Genomic DNA, 14231 nt, shown 5'->3' on the forward strand with positions numbered 1-14231 from the left:
TGGACTTACCTTGACCCAGGTTTCGTGTTTGAGTTCCGCCGGTCCCCGAAACGGACTCCTCTTCCTCGCTCGCGCCCGTTTTACAGTCTTTATCAAACGCCCGTAGTTCCGTACTGAATCGCCTTCCTGTAACGAAGAGAAACAACTGTCATCAATCACGGCTTGCGCAAACGACAGTTTGCGAACTAGTCGATCAACCTGATTTGAAAGCCGCGGAAGTCGGGCGCGCGGCCGATCGCTGGGAAATAAAGACACCGGCGACGTTTTAAATACTCTTTTGATACGGAAATATATCGATGCAAGCGAGATAACGTTGCGCCGCGTCGATTCTACCGACTTGAAAACGCGGATGGCTTCGCGACGAGCGGTACGAACGAACCGTCGTGAATTAAAAAGTTGAAAGTAATTCGGGAAACGCGGGTCGCAAAATTTCAATGCTTCAACGGAAGCCGATTTTGTTCGCTGCTGTTTGCAGTACCGCTGCTATTGTTATGGGATGCAAATTAAAGCGCTGAATTTCGAGGCTGATTACATTATGTGTATAATAACGCAATTAGTGTATCATTAGTAATATGTGGATAATACTTAGCATTAATTAATTATTGCGTATTAATTAATTTATTAAGCAAGTGCGTGCAGTTGATTGTGCTTTTGATAATAGTGTTTTCGACGGGTGCGCATGCTTCGTTTACGCCACATCATATTACCAGGCACATTTAAATGAGCCTGATGATTTTACTAGAAATTTGCGGTTTTACAAATCTTGATACCCGTGACCTCAACACCGATAAAATCATCGATCGCTCGACAACAGAATATTATTCCATAAAACAAATTAATTAATTAATTAATTAATTAATTATGATACGATATAATATACATATTTGACGTTTAAATAAAAAGGAAATAAAACTGATTAAAACGTAAAGGTTTTAAATTAGCTAAAAGTTTCGGTAATAAAAGAGGGGATTTTTTTTTGTTTCTCGCTTTAACAAGCAAATGCAATCGCGCTTTTCGATTCCAATTTGCATTTTGTAAAATTTGAATCTCGCGAAGGGAACGCTGTTAACGTGCGGCGGTGAAGCTGCGAGGTCACAGAAAAGCAAAATAGCAAGTGAACGTGCTTTTTTTTTTCTTTTCCTCTCTCTCCTTTGCTCATCAGACCCGGTAATGAAACAAATACTCGCATCAAAGTGGCTCCTATATTGGGGAATTTCTTCTCGCCGGCGCAAGCTCTAAAGGAAAGTAATTTGAATATCTCCCTCGTTCTCCACATGTGCGTATACGTTTTATCGGCGCGTTCGCAACCCGCTTCGTAATTTCAACCGCAAGCGTGGCTCGCGCGATACGATTCATATACTACGAAAACGTTGCCGCGGAAAGCTTTATATCAACGATCTTCAAAGAGCGGAAAATAGCGCCGCGCGCCTTCTCATCCCGCCCCACGTACGTTGCCGTATTTTCGTTCTGCTCTTCTTGTTTCATTCAGGATACTTTCGCCCGGTCGTACCTTTCGGCACACTTTATCGCGCACTACATTGGAGGGCGGTTCATGTATCCGCCATAACGGCGCGTAATTCTTTTCCCTTCTGACAAGGATCTCAGATAGTGGAAATGAGATTTTCAGAAGCAATTTGGAGCGAATTTGCCTGTAAAAAGGTCGAGATGGCGGACAGATTCAAAAAACGAAGAAGAAGGTCACGCTAAGGCTAACGCGACTACAACGACGATAACAACGACAACGATGGCGAAATAAAGCGAGGAAGAGAGAGACGACACTGCGGAACAGACTGCTTTATTGCTGCCTCCATTCAGCGTCTTGGATTTTTCCGCCGAGTCAGCTTTGCATTGTACTCGCGGCCTCTCAAGAATTTTTCCGACGATCGAAAAGCCGAAGTTCTATACGCGGAAATCGTTCGCGGACGTATAACTCGTCCATGCAGAGCACGAGAATATACAACATCGGTCGTAACAGCGCTAAAGTTATTTAAGCCGCATTAAGACTTAGAAATGTTCAAAGTAAGGCGAAATTGCGGGGCCGCCGCTGTACTATATCGCAAGGTAATCCGACATATCTTCCGCTTTAATCCCCCCAAGACTCGGTACGTGCACACAACTTTCCCCCATGAGAAAATTTCTGTGAAAATTTCTGAGAAAATTGCGCCGGCCGCGCAGGAGTTGCTCGTCGATATAAAGAAAAATTGCGCGTTGCGCTCGCGACTGCAGGTACGCGTATATATGTTCTGGAATCGATCAAAATATAAATTGCGCGCCGTTAAAATTGGTAAACTGCGTCACAAAGGGCGCGCGTAGCAGGCTTTACGAGCGGATAAGTAAAACGAATCGAATTACTTTCAAATTAGTTGGAATAAAACGAAAGGGAAATATCTATTTTCTCGGCTTTTTGTCCGGCAAATAGCGCATTAAATCGCAACAATGGTGGTCACACGGAGCTGTGAATTTTACGTTAGTCTATTGACGGTCTCTCTCAATGCTTCGAATGAAGATTGATCGACAAAGAATGACGCAGTGTAATGTATTTCAAGTTACAAAATTGTGTCAGCTGCTGCAAGAAGTATCAATCGTTTAAGCTTCTAGTTTGCGTTCTCCGTTATCTAATTTTTCTAATGTGTTTTAAATAAAAAGTATATTTAATTAAAAAAACTGATGGCAAATTTTGCAAATTAAATATACATTGTTTTGGACCTCGAACTTCAAACAAGACGAAAAAAAAAATTAAATCTTTTTCGCCATCATTCTCTCGCCTAATTCAGTGATCAGAAAAACCGATAACTGTCCATCGCGCTGCAAATAATATTACTTTGCGATATTTAAATTTCGCTATTTTTCGTTTATCTATCCTTGGACAAAATGTAGCTTTTAAAACAAAAATTTTACTTCGCTTTACAACTGTTTAATGTAAATTTAAAAATTATCTTGCGTACATTTATTTCGCTAAAAAGTAACAGCCAGCTTATACATATACCGTAGACTTGCTAAATCTTCCATCCCTGTTTCAACCAATATAGGAGCCGCACGAATTTCCATAAAATTGGGAAACTGTGGCTGAAACGAGCGTAAAGTCTAGAACGTCGTATAAATTCAAACTTCCGCATTCCAAATTTCTTTCCGCCAGTATGAACCACAGTCTGGCATATGTAAAGAGAAATTAAATTCTCGTGAACATGCAATTTTACGATTCAATATACAATTTCTATTTAAATTAATTATGATTTTTTTCCCCTTCAAATATAAAAAAATTTTTGTGACTTATTAATTGCTTTGCCTTATATTCGTTACTTTAAAAAATCGAAAGTTATTTTTTCGCTCAAGTACGTGACTTTCTCATACCTTACTCAACTTAAAATAAAAAAAATAAAAAGAATATAAAAAAAAATCTTGAAAGAATCAGTGGGATGAGAAACCACGACAAGCCATCTTGGTTTAAGCAAGAAAGAGCACTTTGAAGCTGGCCTAGTACTATCACATTCGAGTGGGTGATTTCTCTCGGTTTTTCACGACGACGGCAATCTAACGCTTCGGTCGTTGGTAGTTCTACATTCGAATTCGCCTATCTGTTAACGTCATTTTCGTAGCAAATATTTAATTATCTAAGTGCTACTTAATTACACGAAATTACGAAAAAAAATTTTTCTTTTAATTCTTTTTAAATTAACAAGTTAAAAATTGATAATTTTGCATTTATGCGCGTATCTGATATTTCTAACGTTAACATTATGCTTTTTATTAAGACAATAATACTGTCTTCTAATTTAACATTTTTGCTGTGACTCGTAGAGCCCTTTGATTTTGAGTCTTTCGAGCCTTTTGCACACCGGTCTCATTCAGCACGGCAATTTTCCTCCTTCTTTTGTGAAGGGTCTAGCAATCCTCAAATCTACGAAGCGAGATCGTTACCGGGTTCCCTTCACTTTGAACATATCTCCGGCACGGAAGTCGAACGCAGCTTCACCTTTCATTATCGTACTTCAAACTGACTCCACACAAAACCGTAGCATGAAGTACCCGCACGTCAAAAATTTCAGAAGGGAACAAAATAAGGGGCAATAACGCTGAATAACGTTTTGTAATTTAACGTGAACAAAATAAAAGTGTGAGTCCATTTGTTCTTATTAATAAATAAGCGAGGATTTTTCTAGTCTTTATTTTAATTATTATAAAACAGAAAAAAAAGAGAGAATCAAAGAATGAGGGAGACAAAAAAAATCAGTTATTTCTAAAAGAATTTTTGTTAAAGAAGAAATTTTCGGCGTTTCCAGATCCGAACCGAATGTCGCAGAAAAACCATTTAATGTGCAAAGTTAATTGCTTTTTTCGCGATTGCCAAAGAAAATCTTCAGCTAGAATCCGGCGGGCAATAAAAGCAGTGCAAGCACTGGTAATTGCCATTGGCGATAAAGACGAAGGGAATAACGATTGTTTCCGAGGTGCTTTTAGAAAAATACGTGGCGTATACTCGCAGTATCGTGCAACTTGCATTAGAACCGGACATTACCGACTATTTCCCAACTATTTCTCGTACAGGTACTTTGCCAGGTTTCGCGTTAGAAGTAACGTTCAATTTCGAGAGTAATAATAGCACGGAAATGTTCTGCTCAGAAACTGCTGATAATGTCATTCGCATTCAGATAACAAATTCTGCCACATTTGCTAAAATTATCCTAAACGCTTTGAAAACTTGCGTTAAATTTAAAACATTTAAAGACTTAACTTCGGAGGATTTGTATAACTAGATTTTTTACGACAATTTCACGTTATAATGTATAATAAGCAGCGAATTGTTAAATATTCAGTTGAGGCATTAAATATTTGTTTGAAATTCGAATAAAAAGAGTGTAAAAAAAAGGGAAAAATGAAAAAGTAATCGGCACACTGAAAATCGTGTCCTTTCAAGCGATATAGCGGCGAATGACCGTCGACGAAGGAGGCCACGCTCGCTAGGTGTAATAAAAGCGGCGTTCCCTCGTCGAGCAGTGAACCTTTGGCGATATTGAATAGGATGATCGCAGTGCAAGGGACCAAGCTGTAAAACCATCGATACGCTTGTCGAGCATTGCACCTACCAGACCGGTGGATGGTTGAATGTGGAATACGCGGCTGACCAACGCTCGACTGCACTACCGAAAATTAGAAACTACGTCCCCGTAATCAAATATTCAACTACAATAAATTATATCACGGTATCGCATAACCAGAATTTTGCGCAATAAATACAAAAACTCTCTCATGGCAGTATTTTACTAAAATTTATCCTTAAAAAAAAAATATATATATATTTATTTTTTTTTTTCTACAGCTTGAAACAGTTTGAAAAATATTTTTGTGACATTTATTGAAAAAAAATGTTTTTAATAAAGCAAACGGGAAGTTGTTTTTGTGGCGAAAATTTGCAACGGATCAAAAGTTTAATTTAGTAAAATTGAAAATATCAGTTTGTGGTAAACGTTCGCGAAACGTTCGCGTATCGAAGTAGCGCCGTCTTGGAAGCCCGAGTTTTCCCGCGCTCGCCTTGCCAAAAAATTTACCGGCGCGCAAAATACTTCATGAGGACGAGAATTATTCACTGACCGATAAATGATTGGCCGCGTTACCAAAAAAATGGAGCCGATAATCGAGTTTTCCAGCGGGATTCATCATGAGCACTGGTAGAGCAGCGCGTATCGATTATCACCGAACGGTAGCATTCCGCGCCGCCGCGATTAATGCTTAACAATATATGCCGTGAATTAAGTGCACTCGGCAAGAGTAATCGACGTTGGTATCTGACAGTCTGTGAATGACTGATCGACGCGGTTTCCGTGCTCCCGCATTTCTGTTTCACGTCGCAGTGCCATTGTTCGCTAACTAATTAGACTCCCCTTGAGATTAATTTAAAGACCCGCGAAGCGAAAACGGGGAAGTCGCCGATTACCGCTGCTTGTCGGAATAATCGGCGACCGGTTATATGAAGTACGATAAGCCGGCGACAATTCGTAGAACAAAAGAACTCGCTAGAGATTTATTGCTCGTTAAGAAAATATTAGTACACCGTGCTAACAATTATTCCGCCAGCTGTGCGCCTGCTCGTCCGTCTCTTTATGACAATCCCTCGCGACATCACAAATTCTTTCTTTATCCATTTTTTGTTAATAATAATTTTATTTGGGGGAATAAAAAAAAGCAATCAATATAATAAATAAAACGAGAGACTGTAACGAAATTAATTATTGGTATTGTGGAAAAATTAATTATTAATATCACGAAGCAGTGACGCGAACGTTTCAAGTATATATCTTTCGACATGTTCTGCGTAAATACTCGACATATTTTACACCGACGTTTGCCGTTGAACTTTTTAAAACTCCAAGTCGCTTAATCGGATGTACACTCACCGTCAGAAATTGCATTCCTGGTGCTACGACGGCGGCTAGCGTACGTGTCCTTGGCGTGATGTGCGTTGAATCTCACACGAAGCGCGAGCGTAGATGTGTTGTGGAGCAGCGGTCACCGAGGACTGAGGGGGAACGCGGCCTATTACATCTCCTCACACATGGCGGCCGAAAGTGGGGGAAGTCACGTACGCCAGCCGCCGTCGCCGCAGTAAATGCCATATCTGCTTTTTAGTGTACAATCGTGAAATTCCGACCGTTTCTCTATATTGTATAATTTAATGCATTTACGGATAAGAACTTCATATAAAGAAAACTTTGGTACACGAGGCGAACTTAGGTTACATTTTTAAACCACGTTATAACCGTGATATCTCACGTTTATCAGTTACGGTATACAATTTTCGTTCTTGCTTTAAACCCCACGTCCTTATAACGTGTAATAAAGTATTATAAAATAAAGTCGTGAAAAAATTTGTAATAACACTTGCAGAAATGAAATTAATGTTACAAATTTAATTGCAAAATTTTCAGACCTTTTTTCTTTGGTTTTTTTTTTTTTACATGGGTATGTTGCGAGCTTTTAGCTGTAGCGCGAGGTACACAAGCAATTTAGAAACTCAAGTTATAAAAATATGACCGCCGCTTTTTTTTTTTCCCCTTTTTTTTCAGTTGCAAATGTAATTACAGTAGTTTTAAAGGAAACTGCAGTAAACACAGGGTTTCCGGAAAATACGCGGGGCGGTTGTGCAGAAAGCGAGATGGAAGGAAGAGAAATTTTTATAACACTTTTTGAGGATTAATGTGATTTTTATGTTTTTGCATGTTTGGAGAGCGGAAGTAACGATACCGACGTAAATTTGAGAATCGTGCTTATCCATGGCATCGTTAATAATCCCCGAGCATGACCCTTTTTCTTTCCGTCCTGTATCTCTCGCGTGACGCGCGAAAGCCAGCAGCAAGCCGGTGCCGAATTAATTACGACGATAAATCATCCGATCTCGTGCTGACCTCTACTCGAGTCACTCCTCTCGATCTCGTGGCTTCGTGCCAAAAATAAATTAAGTGCCAATTGATTTGTAATAAATCCTAATGCTTACATAACTTTCTGTAAAATGTTAGAAACAGCGTCCGCTTTTTTACAAAAAATAATGCCGAGAGCTAGATATTAATTTAAAATTTTGTTGGAATAAAATTATTCTTTTTTTTAACGAGCATATCGTCAGTTTTAAATCGCGTACATTATTCCTAAAGCTTCGAAGGGCTCGGGTAACTCTAAACAAGATACTGCGAAAAAGACAGAAGCGAAAATTTATTCGCGCTAAATGGCAGGGTTTGCGCATGGTAAACGCGAGATCTAGTTCGCGATCAAATTACAAACTGTCTCCGGTAAAGCGTTGGAAATTTTTATCAAATTTACCGCGGGAACGCACCACCCGCTTCGCAATATCGAGTAAACTAAAAAAACGAGAAAAAAAAAGAATAACAAGTAAATTTTATACAATATATTCCACCGAATTAATACTCGTAGGTGGATGCATTAAAGTATCTAAATTATCGAATCAAGTTTAATCTCATCTACTAATTACCGAGTCTACTTTTCACTCACGGAGACGGAGAATTGAAACGTAAAAATGGACTTGGGGGGGGAAAATGATTCTGGCGAAACACAAAGAGCAACAAATGCGAGAAAGAAGAAGAGGCGCAATGATAGACGGGGGTGGAAAACCTGGGAATTTCCGCGGGCAAAAAGGCTATCTCGGGAGACGCGAGGGGATGATTCTCCACTTTCGCAGTTTCTTCTTCCTCCCCCGTCCTGTCGCGACCGGCAACAACGATACCCGCGGGAATCCGCGGCGTGAATGCAAAATCATACTTGCCGTGACCGCGCCGAGTCTTCCCCGGGGAGCAACAGGCTTGGTAATTACGAAATTATTACTCGCCGTTCCCGCGATAGCTCTTGCGAGCACCGAGTAACGAGACTCGCAACTGACATTTTTGCACATGCAAGTAGCAGCTGCAACTAATGTCGCGCCAGTAGTAATTGAGTCCTCGATCATTACGCGCGCTCAAATTATTTCGGCATTTCAATGATGCATCGAGTCGAAAATTTTTTTTTCTTTCTTTCTTTCTTTTTTTTTTTTTCCATTACTCGTAATCGCCGTATGTCTTTGAAAAAAAGATTATTGGTCAGAACTGGTGAATATTTAATTCAGTGAAATAACTTTTGATACGAGCTAATGGTGATAATCAAATTTTCACGATAAATCTGACGTTCTATTATCGGAAAAAAATAAGTAAAACTCAAACGCACCGAATGCTCCGCAGTATTATCATAATCCAAAGCGTTAAAATCGCTCACACGTGTCTAATATTTTTCCGATACGCAGCCGCCAGTTAAAATAATCCGTCGTATTAGATGGGGAATAAAAATATTTTCAGCGCGCGAAATACACGTCTCTGCCAGTTTCGCGCTCGCGCGGCTTCCGCTACTCGACATATTCCCCCGTTATGCCCGCGTTACGCAAGAGCTGCGGAATAACAGAGCAGATGTAATATTAACGTGCAAATAAAAACGGGGGAATACGGTGGAAGTCGCTGAGCGAGGAACGGGCACAAAGCGCAGCAAACAAGCTAAGCCCGCGAGGCACAGGAACACAGACAAAGGGGAAACACATTGCAGCTCCTGATCATTGAAGGATAGCGAGCTGGGTAAACGCAGGGTACTCCGCGACTTGCTCTTTATGCCGCTAATGAATAGCAACAACGTAATTCTATCCCAGTAGTTTATATCACGCAGCTTTTAATCCTCTTTCTTTCCTACCTCTAGCACGTTAGCACATTAAAATACGCGGAGCAACGCAACGTTTTACCGGGACGGGGAATTGCTCCCGGTTTTGTCCCGAAATGCAGTTAAAAATAACATTTCAGTGCTCGACATATTTGCCAGTGCGGGAGAAAATAACGTTCCGCCAAACAGAAAATATTTTTCCCAAAATAAAATATCGGGAGAACAAAGAAAAATGTTTTGCCAAAGTCTTTTACGGAGTATCGAAAAAGTCCTTATTTGCTCGTTCGAGGGTGGGACAGTTCCCGAGAGGAAACACCGCAATTAACTTGTCCAAGGAAGACGTCAGAGTCTGTCTCGTCCGTCCACCGTTTATGAAATACATAGTTAGCATAAGTGCTCCCGCACCTGCGCCATACAAATTCGCCATCAAATTGCACGGCGCGCCGTACAGACGACGTAATATTTACGAGCGAATTATGCGAACATCTTTCTCGCTCGATACGCGAAACGGACGAGTTTTATGTCTAAAGGTAATTTATATCCCCGTTGCGCAGTTTTTTTTTTTTCCATATAATCGTACGTACATATGTATAATGCATAAACGTTACCATTTTTAATAATTTTGAGAAGAGACACATCTCTAAGTTTTTTTCTTTTTGACAGCTAAATAATTTATAAAATTATATATATATAAAAGTCAAAATTATTTCATATTTTCTGCCTGCATTTTTCAATTTTCGCGACACTGTGCGGGGAATTCGGTGTCGCCGAATCTGTCTAAGCCGCGTACTAAATTTATTGCCTAACCTATGCGCGCTCGACTGCCGCGGTCGCTGACCTCCGGGCCCGCCGGCCGCCGCGAGTACGCGCGCGTGACGTCAGCCGGCAGCCATCATTGTTGCAGCAGACGGAGCGGTGCCGGCCGGGCCCGCCGTTCGCCGCGAGCACGTGCGTGTGACGTCAGTCGGCAGCCATCATTGTTGCAGCAGACGGAGTGGCGCCGGCCGGGTCCGGAGGTCATCGGCCGCGGCAGTCAAGCGCGCGTTAACTAACAAAGTCAGGACGCGTCGTAGACTAGTACGCGACGAAAAACGTTTGGATATCTAGCTTATTATCAGCTATTAATAATTATCTAACACCTAATACGTTATGAGCGTTACATTTCTGGCTCGATGCTGGGAAAGTTTTGCTGAACAGCCGCGAAATAAACTACGAATTGGCTGGCCAATTATTAACGGTGGGAATCAATTTTCACTCGGGACGGAGATGAATTCATCGCGCCGCTAACATCGCATCGCGGGAGATACATCGGCCGGCGAAAAGAAATTTACAAGCTACGCTCTCAGTCATACGGAACTTCTCGGTGCACTAACTCGCGCCGACAATCCATCCCGGCGAAGTTCCCGCGCGACGGCGGAACTTCCGGACGAACTGTTAAACTGCAGCCGACGGGGACGGCGACTCGTCGCAGATCCCTAAGAAGAAACTGAAATGGCATTTCGGCACGGAATACTTTTTGCATAAGATTCCTCTCGCCCGAATTGCGGACTCGAAGCACCGCGCGCGCGATCGCAGAATGATAGTCTTATGAATTTCAAATACGAAACAGCCCGACCGTTCTTTATATAAAATCTTAAAATCAAATTCTTTTCAGACCTCATGAGCTCGCGAAAAAGAGCACATCGCTAAATGTACGTAATATTTTCCCCAAGAGCATTAAATAATTATAATTAAAAATAATGCGCGGACGATATGATATGTATATTTGTGATTTTGTTAGTATTAATATAAATGTATTTATATAATACGCAATAACATTACATTATGCACGGAGATAATTATTCTTGTAATTAATATTCCACATATAATCATGGCGGGTGCTTTCTATGTATACGTTTGCACTCGATATGCCGTGTCCTATTTCTAATGCACCGAAAGAAAAATATAAATCACGTTTGACCTCGACTATATAATTTCACAATGATAAAAAATAACATAGTCGATTCGAGTAAGTGCACTTGCGGTTAGAAATATCGTAAAACTATAGCTGAAGCCAAAGTATCCACATTTTATCTCGGTGCAGTTGAAGGTTGAAAGAGGCGCGACGCTTCGCCGGAAGATCCGGTCGCCGCGAGCTTCTTGTCGGCAAACTTTGCCGAAAGTTCAGCGCACCGCAGAAGCGTATTCCATCGCGAGACTTCTCGCAAGCTTTCCATTTGTACCTTTTTATTTTCCCCTCCCCTTCTTTCTTTTCTTCCCGTTCTCCCTTCGCTCGTCTCTCCATACGTTTATCCCGCCCGCCCATCTCGTTTGCTCGACGTCTCCAATCATTATCATCGAGTTCGCGAGTAATGCAAACCGTCGCTCTCGGCGCAACCAAAGGACTTTCTTTTGCAATCGACATAAAAATTTTTTTTTCCCTGCGAAGAGTATCGCGCGGTACATTCAAGTCAAGTCTTCTCCTTACAACTTTTGCCATTACGAACTCGCGATATATAGTGGAATCGAAGACAAATATTTCTTGATGTAAAAATTTAATTAAATTCCGCGTTTTCTCCTGTTGCTTTTTCTAAAAATATTATCCTACAAATTGCGTCTTGACTTAAATTTATATTAAAATAAAATTTTTAATATCATGAAACTACGTAAACATGAAATTACTACATAAGCTAAATTGAATCTTTCTTCTTTTTTTTTTCGTCTTATTTTGTCGTACAATAATAAGCTAAAAAGATTGCGAACGACAGCAGCCTGCAGCGTTTCTGTTAATCTATTAGCTACAAAACGATCCTCCGCCGAAAGAGACGATAGTGCCGGAAAAGTTTAAGCACCAATTTCTGCGGATTCAGCCGGCAAACTTCGCGATATGTCTTTTCTATAGAAAGCTTCCGAGAATCAAGGATAAGCAGAGGTATTGCTCGATTACCGATTGATACAGCACGATATCAAAAATGAAAGATACCGCAGACAAACTCTAAAAGCTATGAACCACGCCGGTGAAGCATCCGTCTTACGATCCAGCAGAGTTAAAAATTAAGAGGGACTTCCTCTTTAATCATTCCTAATTGCCTGACATTTGTTAAAAGAATAAAACTGCCGAGAAAAGGGGACGGAGAAAAATAAAAAAAAAAATTATGAAAAGTACATTATTATGAGTAATGAATATTGAGGAAAATGCATTACTGACGGGTAATTCGATGTTCAAACTCCAATTTACTTTTCCAACTCGCGTAATCCGAGACATGAATATTCACAATTCATTCCGCGAATTGCTCTCGGCTTATGTTTTTCTTAACCGGCGGATCGCAAGTGAGATAAAGAAGGGAACGCCGAAGGGCAAGAGGGAGAAAGAGCGACAAAAACGCAGGTGAAATTACAAATGGACGACTCTCCAAAGACAGAAACGGGCGCCTGCAATTTCTTAATTAAATAGCCAAGGAGCGTAGATCTCAGAAGAGAAGAAATCTACGAATAATCCCGGTTTATCGCGAGAGCCCCGGCCGCGAGCGCGACGAGCATTTCGTCGCGCGAGTAACTATCGAGAATGTCGCCTGCGCTCGTTACCTTCGATCTCCGGAAAAGTTTTCCCTTCTTTTAGCGTCTTCGCAATCAGACGACGCGGCCGCACTGACGATCGGTGGTTCTCAGGAGTCATTTCGTTATATCCCTCGAGAGAGTTATCAAACTGCTACTTCTCGCAAACGATATAAGACGCGACTAACTACTGATTACTGTTGTCAAGAAAATAACTTTTTCCCTCCCGTCAAATCGAGTATAATTGCTTCCCAGAAATAATTCAGCGTTATTTATAAATAACAGGACTGTTGAAACGTTATATTATTGCACAGGTCTCATCTGTTTCTAATTTCCTGAGCAAAAATTTTTTTTCCCTCAAACGCAGGTGATTAATTCGTTTAGAAGTCGTTTAAAAAGAAAAAAAACTGCGAAATTAGATAAACTAACGTAAGACAGAAACTAAATTACCGCTGCGGAAGCTAAAAGGTTAAAGTAAACTCAGCTTCCGATAACCACTAGTTTGCAAATTCTACAAATACCGGACTGTCACGTCTCTTTGAAGAACGAGAAAGTTTCGAGGTAATGCAACGTAAGTAATACATGTAGATTGGCAAAAGTTTTGATGAATATCTGTTAAAGAATGAGCATCCTCCGTACTGACAAAAACATTTTTAATTTTCTACAGATTTTAATTACCATAATAATTTATCTAATTTTTATTCTGATTTTAAAGTAAAAAAATAATAATGGTACAAACGGTTTATAATTTACACAATATTGTCAAATCTGTAATGTTATAGCTACGTTATAGCTACGGTAATTTTTCTTTAATTAAGGATTAATTTCAGGAGAACAAGGACATTAATTTTGTGTGGTCTTGTCTTCAAAAGGATATTAAAGTGACTTCTACTCCGCAAACATCGAAATGGTGGAATAAGGATAGAAATGGAATGGGGTTGGTGATTGCTATTACTGCGAGAATTCTACAAGGACTAATCTAACGGACCACCCCTTTGAGAGATTAGAAATTAAGGGGGAACTGGTTGAAATGCAACTCTTGAAGCAAAAGCAAATACTCCTATCTCCTTGTACTTCATGTACTGTACAACAAGAAGTATATCAACAGCGACATATGTCTACGGTCGCCAGCACCGCAATCGCGTTGATTCCGCGATTTATTTAGAAAATTTCTAAGCGATTAAAAGTACGTCTAAAAATAATATCGACCAAAAAAAAAATATAAACAGCCTTTTACATACGTGTACAAAGTAGAAAGTGTCGAAAAAATATATATTTAAATATCACACCGAGCGTTTTCGTTCTTATAAAAAATTCCATAAAAATTCGAATCAGCGATGTCAAATTTGATCAAAATTGTACGCGCCGTTGCGGTTCGAACTTTACTCGGCCCGACAGTCTTCTCCCCTGGGTTTTTCACGGATTTCGGAAGCGCAGGTGCGAAGCCCAACCGTGTCGCCTCAAGCAGGACTTTACATAACTAAGCTCGGCCGATGGATTTACTCCCCGAGCTTACA

The 14231-nt window shown here is 40.4% G+C and overlaps 1 protein-coding gene across 3 annotated transcripts in view; it reads right to left on the reverse strand.

Moving 5' to 3' along the window:
- Window positions 1-14231, reverse strand: part of LOC139105031 (uncharacterized) — a 90809-nt gene that overhangs the window by 50150 nt on the left and 26428 nt on the right. For 2 of the 3 annotated variants that reach the window (XM_070660874.1, XM_070660876.1), the window contains exon 2: window positions 10-126. The gene's annotated coding sequence lies outside the window, so the exon portion shown is untranslated. Of the gene's footprint in view, window positions 1-9; window positions 127-6392; window positions 6877-14231 lie in introns of those variants that run through there. The other variant, XM_070660875.1, reaches the window with a different exon arrangement.

Source organism: Cardiocondyla obscurior, linkage group LG08, assembly GCF_019399895.1.
Source record: "Cardiocondyla obscurior isolate alpha-2009 linkage group LG08, Cobs3.1, whole genome shotgun sequence".
Classification (NCBI taxonomy): Eukaryota; Metazoa; Arthropoda; class Insecta; order Hymenoptera; family Formicidae; genus Cardiocondyla; species Cardiocondyla obscurior.